Source organism: Lepus europaeus, chromosome 4, assembly GCF_033115175.1.
Source record: "Lepus europaeus isolate LE1 chromosome 4, mLepTim1.pri, whole genome shotgun sequence".
NCBI lineage: Eukaryota > Metazoa > Chordata > Mammalia > Lagomorpha > Leporidae > Lepus > Lepus europaeus.
The window spans coordinates 156,908,955-156,921,290 of record NC_084830.1 but is presented as its reverse complement, the minus strand read 5'-3'; the positions used below and the strand labels follow the sequence as shown (position 1 = coordinate 156,921,290).

The following is a 12,336-nucleotide window of genomic DNA, read 5'->3' as shown; positions in this document are numbered from 1 at the left end:
CATTCTGCACATTAGTCATAGCTAAGCAAACTGCTCAGGACTTGTAGCCCTGCCTGCGCTTGGGGAAGACAGACTAGCTAATTGTAGTGTTAATAAAATTGCAACCCATAAACTTTACCTTGGTCATTCATGGCAGGGATGCTAACACTCATTTAGAAGTCAGAGGAAGAAGGAAATCTCATTCTTAAAGATGAAGACAGCATTTTATTACCCGTCAAATGCATTTAATGGCTGAAAACGTCAGTGACTATTAGAAGGGAAGGTGTTATCACTTGCTTCATGCAATAAGTTGAAATGGAGAATGGATCTAGTTTGACATGGTGTTTAAACAAGGGGGAGGGAGTCCTACTAGCATTCTGAGAACATTCTAATTGAAGGTATCTTTTTTTCTCCCAGGAAGAAACAACGCCATGCTTCTGGCATACCTCACTACCCATGGGGCTCAGTGGAATACGCATGTGTCAATATTAGATTCTGCAGTTTAATGCTGTGGCACAAAGAAGTTTTGCCAAAAGGAGGGATAAATATCACAGCCATTCGTTTCACAGCGCTGTGCAATCTGGCTGCAACTGTTTTTCTAGGCAGCACATCAGTGGATAGAAAGGAGATTAAAAGGACGGACAGGAAAAGAAGGATTTAGGAAGAAGGGATTTTAAAGACATATTTGGCTTTAGATAAAAAATTCACAGTCATTAGCATGAGTAAATTCTCTGCTTATCCTAGGTTGATGAAAATATTCTGAAAGCAGATTTTTTTTTTTTTAGAAAATAATTAAGAGACAACAATCTGTCCCCTGAACACCATTATTAGTGAGGATAAAGAGGAGCCATGGAAACATCCAGTTTGTTTGTTAGTTGTTTTTCCAGCTGAATTCCTCCTGCCTCCGACTCAGAGGGTGAACTATACATTCCCCTTTCGTGTGCTTTTCTGTGTTCATGGAAAAAGTAAAATATCCTGGTGACTGTCTTTAAATTGGTCCCTTTGGTATTTACATTTCAGTCCTTATACTATGTTGCATAAAATAATGAACTATCAGAACATATTTATAACTTTTTGGTTGCAGAATTGGTAAATTGGTGCATGCAAGCAGCAGTCTGACAGTGTGTGACAGCAGCAGAGGGCAGGGCAGTCACGTGGACTCTGCTTTTATTCCCTGGCAAACTTGCTGCTGTGACCTCTGTCACGTGTGGGGGAATGGACACAGGATGGATAGCAGTTTTCCTACCAAGTGCACCAAACAGACCTGGGGTCTTTTAGAAAAATCAAGTTTTTTCTTTTTCGGAATGTCCATCTCTTTGTATAAAGTAAATATGTAAAGTGCTCCAAACTCATTTTTAGCTATGTTCTTATTTACCTTCTTCATCTACCTGGGAAGCAGATACAATGTCTCTCTTGTTTGCTTTTTTGTAACAATGTAATCATTGAGTCTGAAAAGTATCTTGTCCAGACCCTTAAAACTACTATGGGATAGAATGTATTGTTGAGCCTTAGACTCTGAAACTATCATCCCATCTTACCAGGCACTGTATTTAGAAGTTGTATGCATTTGATGAATAGCCCAGGAATGTGATGAAGGCCTGTGTGTTGGGATTCTCCACCACGGCCTTTTGTCTTCAGAGACCCCAGAGTGGGAAGCGCACTTCCCACATGAGCTTTTACAACCTGCTTCAGAGACGAAGGAGGTAGAAGGTTGAAGACACTGCTTGTGCCATTTTCTGATTCCTTCAATTGAGGAACTCAGTATGCCAGGGTACCCTATTTTGGCATAGCATATTTTGAAACCTATTAATATACTTATGAACAGTAGTATTATGCAATAATAAACAAAGCAGTATTTTTTGCTATGTCAATGCAAATGTTTCATGGGCAACAGGACTTCTGTGTCCTCATTTACATTTATAGCTAATTTTCTTAGGGAATTTCACCAAAATCATTTTTCAAGTATTTATATATCAAGATGGAATTTATTTTTGTTCTTGTATTAAAGGGTTAGAATTGGTAAATGAGATAGATAATCTAGTTTCCTGTAAAAAAGTGTCAAAATTTTAATAAGTGGACATTTGTAATTTATTAATAAAAATGACTAATAGCATTCACCTGGTCTAGAAATAGTTTAAGGCATCCTTTAAACTAATCTGTTATGTAGCTACTTATCTTTCATAAACATTGACTTGTGTAGTTACTTACAAACGAAAAATCAAACACAATAAAGAATAAAGTATTAAGCTAAGCAGGACGGGCAGTTGATGTTATTTTGAATTTCAATATTCTCGTAAGGGCTTGGAGTAAGACGGATGAAATATTCTATTCTGAACAGACCTGCGGAGTCAGCTTAACAGGCACGTGACTGTGGCAGTCTCACAAGGCAGTGTCCTTAAAGCGCCTCCCTCTATACCCATAGACCTCCTACAGTTGAAGCTTCTCACTGAAGGATCACTATCTGGTATCTTTGCTTTATCTTTCATTCTGTGTCTTGTGAGTGGACTCTGATGGGTCACTGGAGAGTACACTGAGGACTTGGTGCCTCCCTGAAGGCACAGTTCCACATACACTGGGTTCCAGATCCCCTGTTTCCTACGAGATCCCCACTGCCTTGTGTCTCACTGTGAAGGCAGTCTGTGGATGGCTCTGTACTGCAGGGCAGGGTTTCTGGGAGTTGTGAGCATTTGCCTTCACTCTGCATGTCTCCCTGGGCCAGAACTGGCATGACATTATAGGGCAAATAAAACCAGAGATACTGGACAAGAAAGGAAAAATGATTTGTCTGATTTTTGTGCAAAAGGTGTTTCCCCTCAGTTTTCTGTAGGCCCTGCAAATTCTCCAGCTGGTAGTTTGCAGCTAATGTTGTTGAATAAAACAGTATGATGCACCAGTTCACATGAGAAGAATAAATCTGAGAGGTGCATGATATTTCAGGGTGTCAGGTACTTACTTTAGAAAATGGCCATATACTCCTAAAAACTTACATGCTATCTCTTTACACCATTGCTTTGTCAGGCAGAAGGACACTTATTAAACACCCTCAGCATATCCAGTGTCAACTCCAGGTTCATCCGGAGTATCCTGCTCAGGGCTGTACAGATTCCTTAGGCAGCTCCTGAACTTGGGAAAATGTGACAGCCGGTGGAGGATCACGTTTGTGTTTTAGGAGACACCCATTAATTCATGAGAAGGAATTAAATGTGTCAAGATAGAATAGATGGCTAGAATTAGCAATATAGCTTTCTTCATACTAAAACAATCATTTTCAAGGTGATTTCCCCAGTATTCATAGTTTGTGAAGCATGAAATGAAATAATTTTCTAAAGTAACAAGTTATCTAATAGAACTTAAAGCTTACAGTGAAGCCCACCCATAACTCTATTTTCCTAATTTAATCAAGTTTTGAATTCTGTCCTTATCCATATAATAAAACAATTAAGCATTATACAACTTGAAGTGGATAGATGAGCGGAATATTTAGCATGTTAATAGGTGTGGCTAGCAGCAGCATAATGCTGAAAAAGTAAACCTAAGTTTTCTCTCGGTCTGGATTGCCTCTCCTACTCTGTTTTTTTTAGACTAGTGACATGTTGCCTACTTATCTTTTAAAAACCAGATTAATTATAGGTTTTGTCATTGAAAATTTTTTGAAATTTTTTTCCAGATTTCAAGGCAGCTTTCTAACTCCGTGCATTAAAGTGTTGTTTTGTTAATTCTTCCAAGAGGGGTGATGTTAAGTCTCTCATTCAAAACTCTCACTCTCATCAGACTCCTTTGTCACTGCACATCACGGCCATGATGGAAGCAGCAGTGGCACCTCCTGGAGCCACTAGGGTGTGTATTGTGACTTCAAGCAATTGGTTGAGTTTTAGGGGTTGCATCTCCACCGACTACCCTCTGAACAGTTTGATGAATGCATAAATGCAAAAGAATCTGTATACATCTAATACCCATTGTTTATTAGTAGTAGTGTCAACACAAGAAGCAATTTCAAATAAACATGCTGGGCAAGACCTGTAGTGTCTTCTTGAAAAGAAACAATACAATAAACAATGCATGTGAATAGGGCAGTACAGGGTATTTCTCTCCCATAAGAGTCCCAAGAACTGTCTAGGACTATAGCCTTTGGCTAACCCTGCAAAGAGATAGATTTAAGAGATGGTAACCCTTAGTAGATATGAGAGTTATCCTGTATTATCCTTTCTATGTCCCAAATTGAAATCTGTATCTTCCATAACAGCCCATAAGCAAAGCACATGCCCAGTTATAAGAATGTACCACACTAAAGGAAGCTCACACGGGTACATAGTCACTCACAGAGGCGGTTTACCAATCAGAATTTATTTTTATCATAAGCAATGTTGCCTAGTAATAAAGCTGACATTCTACCAGATTCAGGTTTCCATAGAAACAGAGCTTGAAAGTAAACTCAAGGTCATTTTTCTTGTCACAGAGAAGGAGTGAACGTTTTGCTATCCCTTTATTCTCATCACTAAACACAAATATTTGGTAATTTGGATTACTAAACAGGACACATTATCTGACTTATAAAGCAATAACTTGTAAAGTTATTGCTTAAATGAGGGAAGCACATTTAAAATGATGGCCAAGATTCTGCTTCTTACACCAGCATCTCATGGTAGAGAGCCTGGGATCACGTCCCAGCTCCATTCCCAATTCCATCTTCCTGCTAATAAGCACCCAGGAAAGCAGTTGTGATGGCTAAAGTACTTGGATCCTTACCAGTTGTGTGGGAGATCTGGACTGAATTCCTGGCTCCCAGTTTTGGCCTTGTCCAGCCTTAGCTTTTATGAGCATTTGAAGAGTGAATTGGCAGATAAGCAATTTCTGTTTCTCTCTGTCTCCTCTGCCTTTCAAATGAATAAAAGTAAATAAATAAAAATTCTACAAACTGAATATGAGAGCTTTGCATTAAACTGAAGAAATACAAAAAAGAAATTATCTCAAATGTTTAGGAAATACTACTACTAATAAAAATTTAATATGGGAATCCAAAATATGAAAAACTTGCTTTTTAAAACTATTTTAATTTTAAAAAGATTATTAAAATATTTTTTAATTTATTCATTTTTTATTTTTTATTTTTGACAGGCAGAGTTAGTGAGAAAGAGAGACAGAGAGAAAGGTCTTCCTTCCATTGGTTCACCCCCAAGATGGCCACTATGGCCGGCACACTGTGCTGATCCAAAGCCAGGAGCCAGGTGCTTCCTCCTGGTCTCCCATGTGGATGCAGGGGCCAAGGACCTGGGCCATCCTCCACTGCCTTCTCGGGCCACAGCAGAGAGCTGGACTGGAAGAGAAGCAACTGGGATTGAATCTATTAAAGATTAAGAAGAAAAAATAGGAACAAAGTGACTACCTTTATAAATAAGAATGTTTAAACGTAGTTAAAATAGTAACTTCATTAAAAATATATAAATCACAAAATCTGTTGTAGGAAATTTTTAAACAGCTAATAAAAACATGATACAATGAAAGGCAGTCAAATGTTTCCTGCTAAAATAAGGCATTAAGATGAGATGCTTTTATGGGCTTTTTCTTATCACCAATACTGTTCAACATTGTATTAAAGAAACTAAAGAATGAAATGAGCTAAGGGTAAAAACTACTTAAGGCCTGAATTTTGATATGGAAAATGAAATTTTTAATATTCATATTCAACATGGATACTGATTTAGGTAATCCAGAAGAATCAACAAAGGCATGTTAGAAGCAACAGTAAAGAGGGATATATTAGCTAGATAGAAAAATGGTTAAAACTGTAGTAATCATCTGTTCAATTTTTAAATTGTTTTATCTAAATATCAGTGATAGGACTAAACTATCTGGCAATAAATCTAACAAGACACATGAAAAATGTCTATTCAGGAAATAATAAAACTACTAAGAGACTTAAAAGAAGATCTAAAGATGCAATAACTACTCTGTCACTGTTATGAGTGCTTAGTATTGTACAGGTGTCAATTTGGCCCTAGTTATTCTATAAAATCAATGTTATTTCAAAGAACTTAAAATTTTGCTCTCCCATAATCTGAAATGTGTGTTGGAGAAGAATGACTAATATAATCATTTATATAATTGGATTGTTTTATGATGAAAATAGCATAGAAAATAATTGGCAGAATGAAGATTCAACTCACAGAGTGGGAGAAGATAATTGCAAACCATATAGATACATAGATTGATAATTGATACATATTGAGAATTTTATATATATATATATATATATATATATATATATATATATATATATATAAACTTTTTCTGAAAAGGACCAGAGAAGAAATACTTTTTTCTTTGTGAGCCATGCTGTTTCTTACACAGCTGTTCATCTCTGCAGTTAGAATGCTAAGCAGAAAAGAGGCGGGGGCTGTGGATTTGCTTTATTGGTCTCAATGTGGAACCTGATTTAACCTCAGAGACTGAGCCAGAGCTTCGTTAGTTGGGAAACAGTAAAAGTAACCTAGTAGCCTCAAATAACAATTAAATAAAATGTAAGACATGTAGCTCCATGTTTAAAGATAGTAGAGATCTAACTTCTGTCATTACATTTTGTGTCGTTGGCATGATGCCTAGCTCACAGTAGGCATTCTGTGTACTTCCATTGTATTGAATCACATGAAAACTTTTTCCTGCTTTAAGTTTAATGGTAAATAAGACAGATTTGCTTTTAAATGATTTTGATCTCTTAATATTATCTATAACAATGCAGGAGACACATGGCACATTGTGTCATAGCTTAAGATATTTTAAATTATAAGTATATTGATATATACATATACAGCCTTATGTACTTATACTGTACATATATAAAACAGTTATTTTTATAAAATAAGGTAATAATAGTGTCATATAATTCACATACAATTTATATAACTAACACATCTATACATAAAAAAGAGAATTATAGAAATTATATAAAGGTCCAAATACACATATAGTTATGAAATGTTTATGTTTAAGCAGACTTATTTGTATTATTTTTAGCTCTTCCTTACTTTTGCTTGCTGTCCTTAGAGTTTTTAAATCATGCTTCCATTAAGGTGCACAAATGCCCTTGGTCACTTAAAATGTTACTTAGAGAAATTAAATTGACATTTAATGATTCAAAACCTAAAAAGAAACTATCATAAATCACATTTTGCATATCACATCTGGGTCTGGAAAAGATGTACGAGAATGAGAAAATGACCATTGATGTGCTTGAAATCTTTGATCTATTCCTAAAAAGTGAGCAATGTCTTAATTGGTTTTAAGGAAAGTCTTTTGGAACAGAATGGAGTAATTAACCCACTGCTCTGAATAATGGATCACAAAGCATTTCCATGCAGGGCACTTCAGGTCTCTTTAGATTATACAGGATTGAATGTATTTAATTTTTCATTGTTGACATGCTGAGTAAACTTACTTATCTTGTATATTAGTGATGATGTATTATGTTTCTCCATATTTGAAGTAAACATGCAGCAAAGAGAAAATGTGGTTGTTTCAAATATTTGTGTTTTAAAATCTATAATAATGAAAGGTCATAAAATTACTCAGTTGACAACCATACCTGAAAATTTATTTGGGTATTTTCTTCAGTGGGTCAAATATTTGAAGTTGAGGTTACCTGATTTGAATATGGCCTCTGATACCATCAGTGGAAGCTTGGGTATCTGTAATAAATCTTCAAGGCTCAGTAAGACTTACAATTGTTTCCTTAATACTCAGTCTTAGTATTCAATCAGCAGATACAGACTTTCACTGACCAGATGATTTGATTTTCTGCTTGTAATGTGTGACCACTGAGTGCTGGGAGGTGAATATTTGCTTTCATGAGATATCAAATATATAGAATGTTTGCTCCTTCCGTGAGTGCATCTTTATTAAATGAAACTCTCTTGGTTGAATAAGAAGAAGTGAACTATCTGCATTACTCATTAGGATAACTTCTGCCACTGTAGTTAGTGACAGCTTTCGACGTTGTCTTTGCCATTTCTTTACTGAAAATGTCCACATAATGCTTCCTCTCTGCCTCTGTTAAGCTTTCCACTATTCCTCCAGCCACCCTAAGAATTCTTCAGCATTTTCCAGTTACTATTATGATGGAAATCTAATTTTTTACGTAGTGCAGAAGGGTACCCTGGCCCCTGCCAGCCTCTTCAGAAATGTCTGTCTTTTCTCGCTGTGTTTGTGCTGTGCGGTATTGAAGGTCCTGCCTTGCTGCTGTGCCTTTGGCCATCAGTCCCCTCTGAACTAAACGCCCTTATTTCATACCTAAGAGCTTTCCCCTCAAGTGTCAGTTGAAATGCCACCTTTTGTGGGCTTGCTTTTCTTGTTTCTTTATTTCTTATTTGCATATATTATGGCACAAATCTTTCACTATGAGTGTCTGTTTTACCTCCTCATAGTAGTCTCCTGGGAGGCCAAGAGATGACTTTTTTGTATTCAAGATGCCTAGAGCAGTGTCTGGTATATAGCAGGTGATGAATAAATATGTTGGATGAATAAATGCATGAATAATTCACTTAATAGTTTTGGTAAGCTCTAATAAATAAAGAATGCTAAGTTACAGAAGCATGGTTATGTAGACTGGTGTATTTAATTATCTTTGTCCCATTATATGAATTATGTTTCTATATATTTGTAATAAGTCACCTTTGCATATTTTTTCATACTGTTTTTATTGAACAGTAAAACCAAAATATTAATGCTGCTTGTATACTAGTGACAGTTTCGTTGCTGGCTTCCTTCACATTTACAGAGGTTAATATTTCTAGATATACAAAAGTGGTTTTAAAATGGCACAAATAGGCAGATGCAAGCGATGCTGTTGGGATTCAGTGGTTCAGTGCAGTCTACTCCCTCTTCACCAGTGCCCCGCCCTTCCATTGTCAGCCACTCTGATGAGTGACGGTCTCCTACTGCCATTTCTCTCATCGACCGCACCTCCATTTAGCGATGAGTGAGGCACACACTGACTTACAGGGTTTTGTAAATTCTGTTTTCTCTAGGAGTTGGGAGAATAGGTCATTTGTTTTTTCAGTTTTGTTGTTTATTTAAATTATTTCCTGAAAGAACATTGTCATGGTAGTTGGGTAACATAATGGAAACTCTCTCTTACCCGGTAACTCACGGGTTTGTTACAGAAGGACATATGATTTACTCTGTGTGTGTCCACACTGTAGAAATAAAACCCATCCCCAAATGAAAGAGTTAAAACAGAATTCTCAGATGAACTTTAAAGCTTCAAAAATACAGAGGTATTGCTAGCTGTCTATGATTTTTATCATTGCCACTCAATCATGGCAACAGGTTTGTTTTAAAAAACTTCTGGACCTATTGTTGTTACAGTATAAATATTCCCTAGTACTCTGGCACACAAAAAGAGGATCATGGCCACACCACCTAGTACACATGGTAACCATGTTTGATGTGGGTTGGCCATGTGAGGTTTGTGACCAGGCTTCCTTTCTAATTGTTTTCAAAAATATTTATTCATTACATAGAAATTTGGATATAAAATCTTAAAGGACTAATTTTAAAGCATTAATTATTATGCTCATTAAGAAAAGAAAGTTTAATCCTCTGGGAGTTCTGCTGCATCGAGGGAAAAACTGTCCTCAGGAAGCTGATAATACATTTAAACTCTGTAGACTTTAATTGAAATTACATCATTAATGCATTACAAAATATCTGAAAATGATTTGCTTGGCTATTCTAAGTGAAAGCTCTACCTACCTTAAGATGAAAAGCTTTATCAACCAATTTTTGAGGGTGGGATATAGTTTGTTTGTTTGTTTGTTTTATTTGACAGAGTTAAACAGTGAGGGAGAGAGAAACAGAGAGAAAGGTCTTCATTCCATTGGGTCATCCTGCAAATGGTCGCTGTGGCCAGAGCTATGCCAATCCGAAGCCATGGGCCAGGTGCCTCCTCCTGGTCTCCAACGTGGGTGCAGGGCCCAAGCACTTGTGCCATCCTCCACTGCCTTCCTGGGCCACAGCAGAGAGCTGGACTGGAAGAGGAGCAACTGGGACTAGAACCCAGCACCCATATAGGATGCTGGTGCCACAGCAGAGGATTAACCAAGTGAGCCACAGCGCTGGCCCTGGGATCTAGTTTTATAATTGTAATTACCTTCCATGAACTTAAGGAATATGTTAAGAACTTGACCCATTTACAAATGGATACAGTTATCTGAAGTTCTAAAAACTGTTAGGGAAGAGGGAAGATCATTTAATTGAAATAGCATGCTACAAATGAATTTTGATGGCCAAATTATTAAATAATATTATATGTATAAATTTAAATGGGATATGTTTAGATACATTTAGACATTTAAAATGTTTGATAATCAATAATTTAAAATTATATGTTCTATTAAAAAACAATTGCCTCAGGGTCAACGCTATGGCACAGTGGGTTAAAGCCCTAGCCTGAAGCACCGGCATCACATATAGGCGCTGGTTCGAGTCCTGCCTGCTCCACTTCCAATCCAGATCTCTGCTGTGGCCTGGAAAAGCAGTAGAGGATGGCCCAAGTTCTTCAGCCCCTGCACCCACATGGGAGACCCAGAGGAGGCTCTTGACTCCTGGTTTCGGATCAGCTCAGCTCTGGCCATTGTGGCCATCTGGGGAGTGAACCGGTGGATGGAAGACCTCTCTGTCCCTCTGGCTCTACCTCTCTCTGTAACTCTGCCTTTCAAATAAATAAAATAAATCTTTTTTTTTAAAAGTGTATAAAAATGATTGCCTCACTTGTAATTTTAATGCCTTTTTGTAATGATTTGCATGCTGTTTTTCAACTATGGTTGATATTTAACCTGATGGTTTGTCTTTTGTTTCATTCCTGGAACAGCTCCTTTGTGTTGGAAGGAATAACTTTCTGTGGAGGCATGTCAGTTCCTTTTTCTCACTTCAATTCCATCATTCCAACTTCTGGAGGCCAGATCTAATTTTCAAGTAACCAAGAACCCAATCATCTCAGAGCAGCAAATTCCTCAACTTTGGAGCACAAATTATCCCTGATTCGGTCTTCATAAAATCACCTGCCTCTATTCCGATAGCCATGAGCAGAGTCCTGGGCTCAGAAAAAGCCACAGCCTTAAATCTCCTCATTCAGAAATTACCCAGAAGACACAATACGCAATTAAAAACCACTAAACAAGAAGCCGGCAACTAAAGAAAAACCAAACAACACCCATCGTATTTCACCACGAAATAACATATTCCCAGATGCAAGCCCACGCAAATCAGAATTCAGCAATGAAGTTAGTAAGTTATGAATTGCTTTATCATTTGGGAAGGGAAAGTATAGAGATAGAAAGTATCTCTAATCAGAATTACTCATCGCTTCAAAATATGTAGACAACAAAGCTGAACAAGCAGGATCATCGCAGCAATGAACAGTCTGAGGACAGACTGCTGCTTGCGTGCAGAGAGCGGATGTGCACCCTCAAAGCCATAAAGGAGAAACAGCACGGTTCTCAATAGCTTGAAAAGTTTCCGAATTTCAGTCCTCTGCCCCGTCCTGGGGGGGCGAGGGGGGGGGGGAGTCAGTTTGTACTGATTACTTCTCAATGCACTTTCCACATTTGCACTGTCACTTCCATTCAGGGTAACGATGTGTGCTGGTATTTGCACAGATGGTCCCACGAGTTTTGAGACCACAACAAGCTGTTTCTTGCAGGAGTCCAAAACAAGGAAACCCTTCTGAATTCTCAAAACATTGATTTCGCTTTCTCCTTTAAAGTCAGTTATCTACAAATGTGGACCTGTCTCATATAAAACACAGCTACAAAATAATAATGGAAACATCATTGTTGGTGAATGAATGAAAAAGAAATCAGAAGTTTTTTTTTTTTTCCTTAACAAAGATCATTTTATACCATTAACAACCAAGAAATCAAGTACAGTGGACTGCACACAAAACATTTGTGTTAAACATCTACTTGTCCTCTTAATTGAAAGTCATTTGTAATTTGTATTGGATATATAACAATTTTTATAGTCACTTATCTATGCTTCATGGGAAAATGTACGAGACAAACAGCATTTTCAGTTTATTTTTCTAAATAAATGTGTTGTTTCTATTATTTGTAGTTGTTTATTTGATTTTGTTTTCATTATCTGTAAGATGTTTTCTATGGTTCATTGGCAAGCTCTTATCATACTAATTCAGAACTAACAGAAGAGTGCAATTTCAGATACTTTATGGTATAAAATTATGGTTTCTATTGTCTAAACTCTGAAAAGGTGATGCACTTTTCACCATGACTTTCTTATCTAGTGCTATTTTAATAATATAGTTACACTATAAGCAATAGTTTTAATAAGAGTGGACATTTGGGA

At 37.0% G+C, this 12,336-nt stretch overlaps 1 protein-coding gene across 1 annotated transcript in view; it reads left to right on the top strand.

Annotated features, from left to right (window-relative positions):
* The window catches only part of PRR16 (proline rich 16), a 297,143-nt gene extending 285,114 nt beyond the window's left edge, over nt 1–12,029 (top strand). The window contains exon 3 of the transcript XR_009865760.1: nt 10,844–12,029. The gene's annotated coding sequence lies outside the window, so the exon portion shown is untranslated. The remainder of the gene's footprint in view (nt 1–10,843) is intronic.
* The last annotated feature ends 307 nt before the right edge of the window (nt 12,030–12,336 follow it).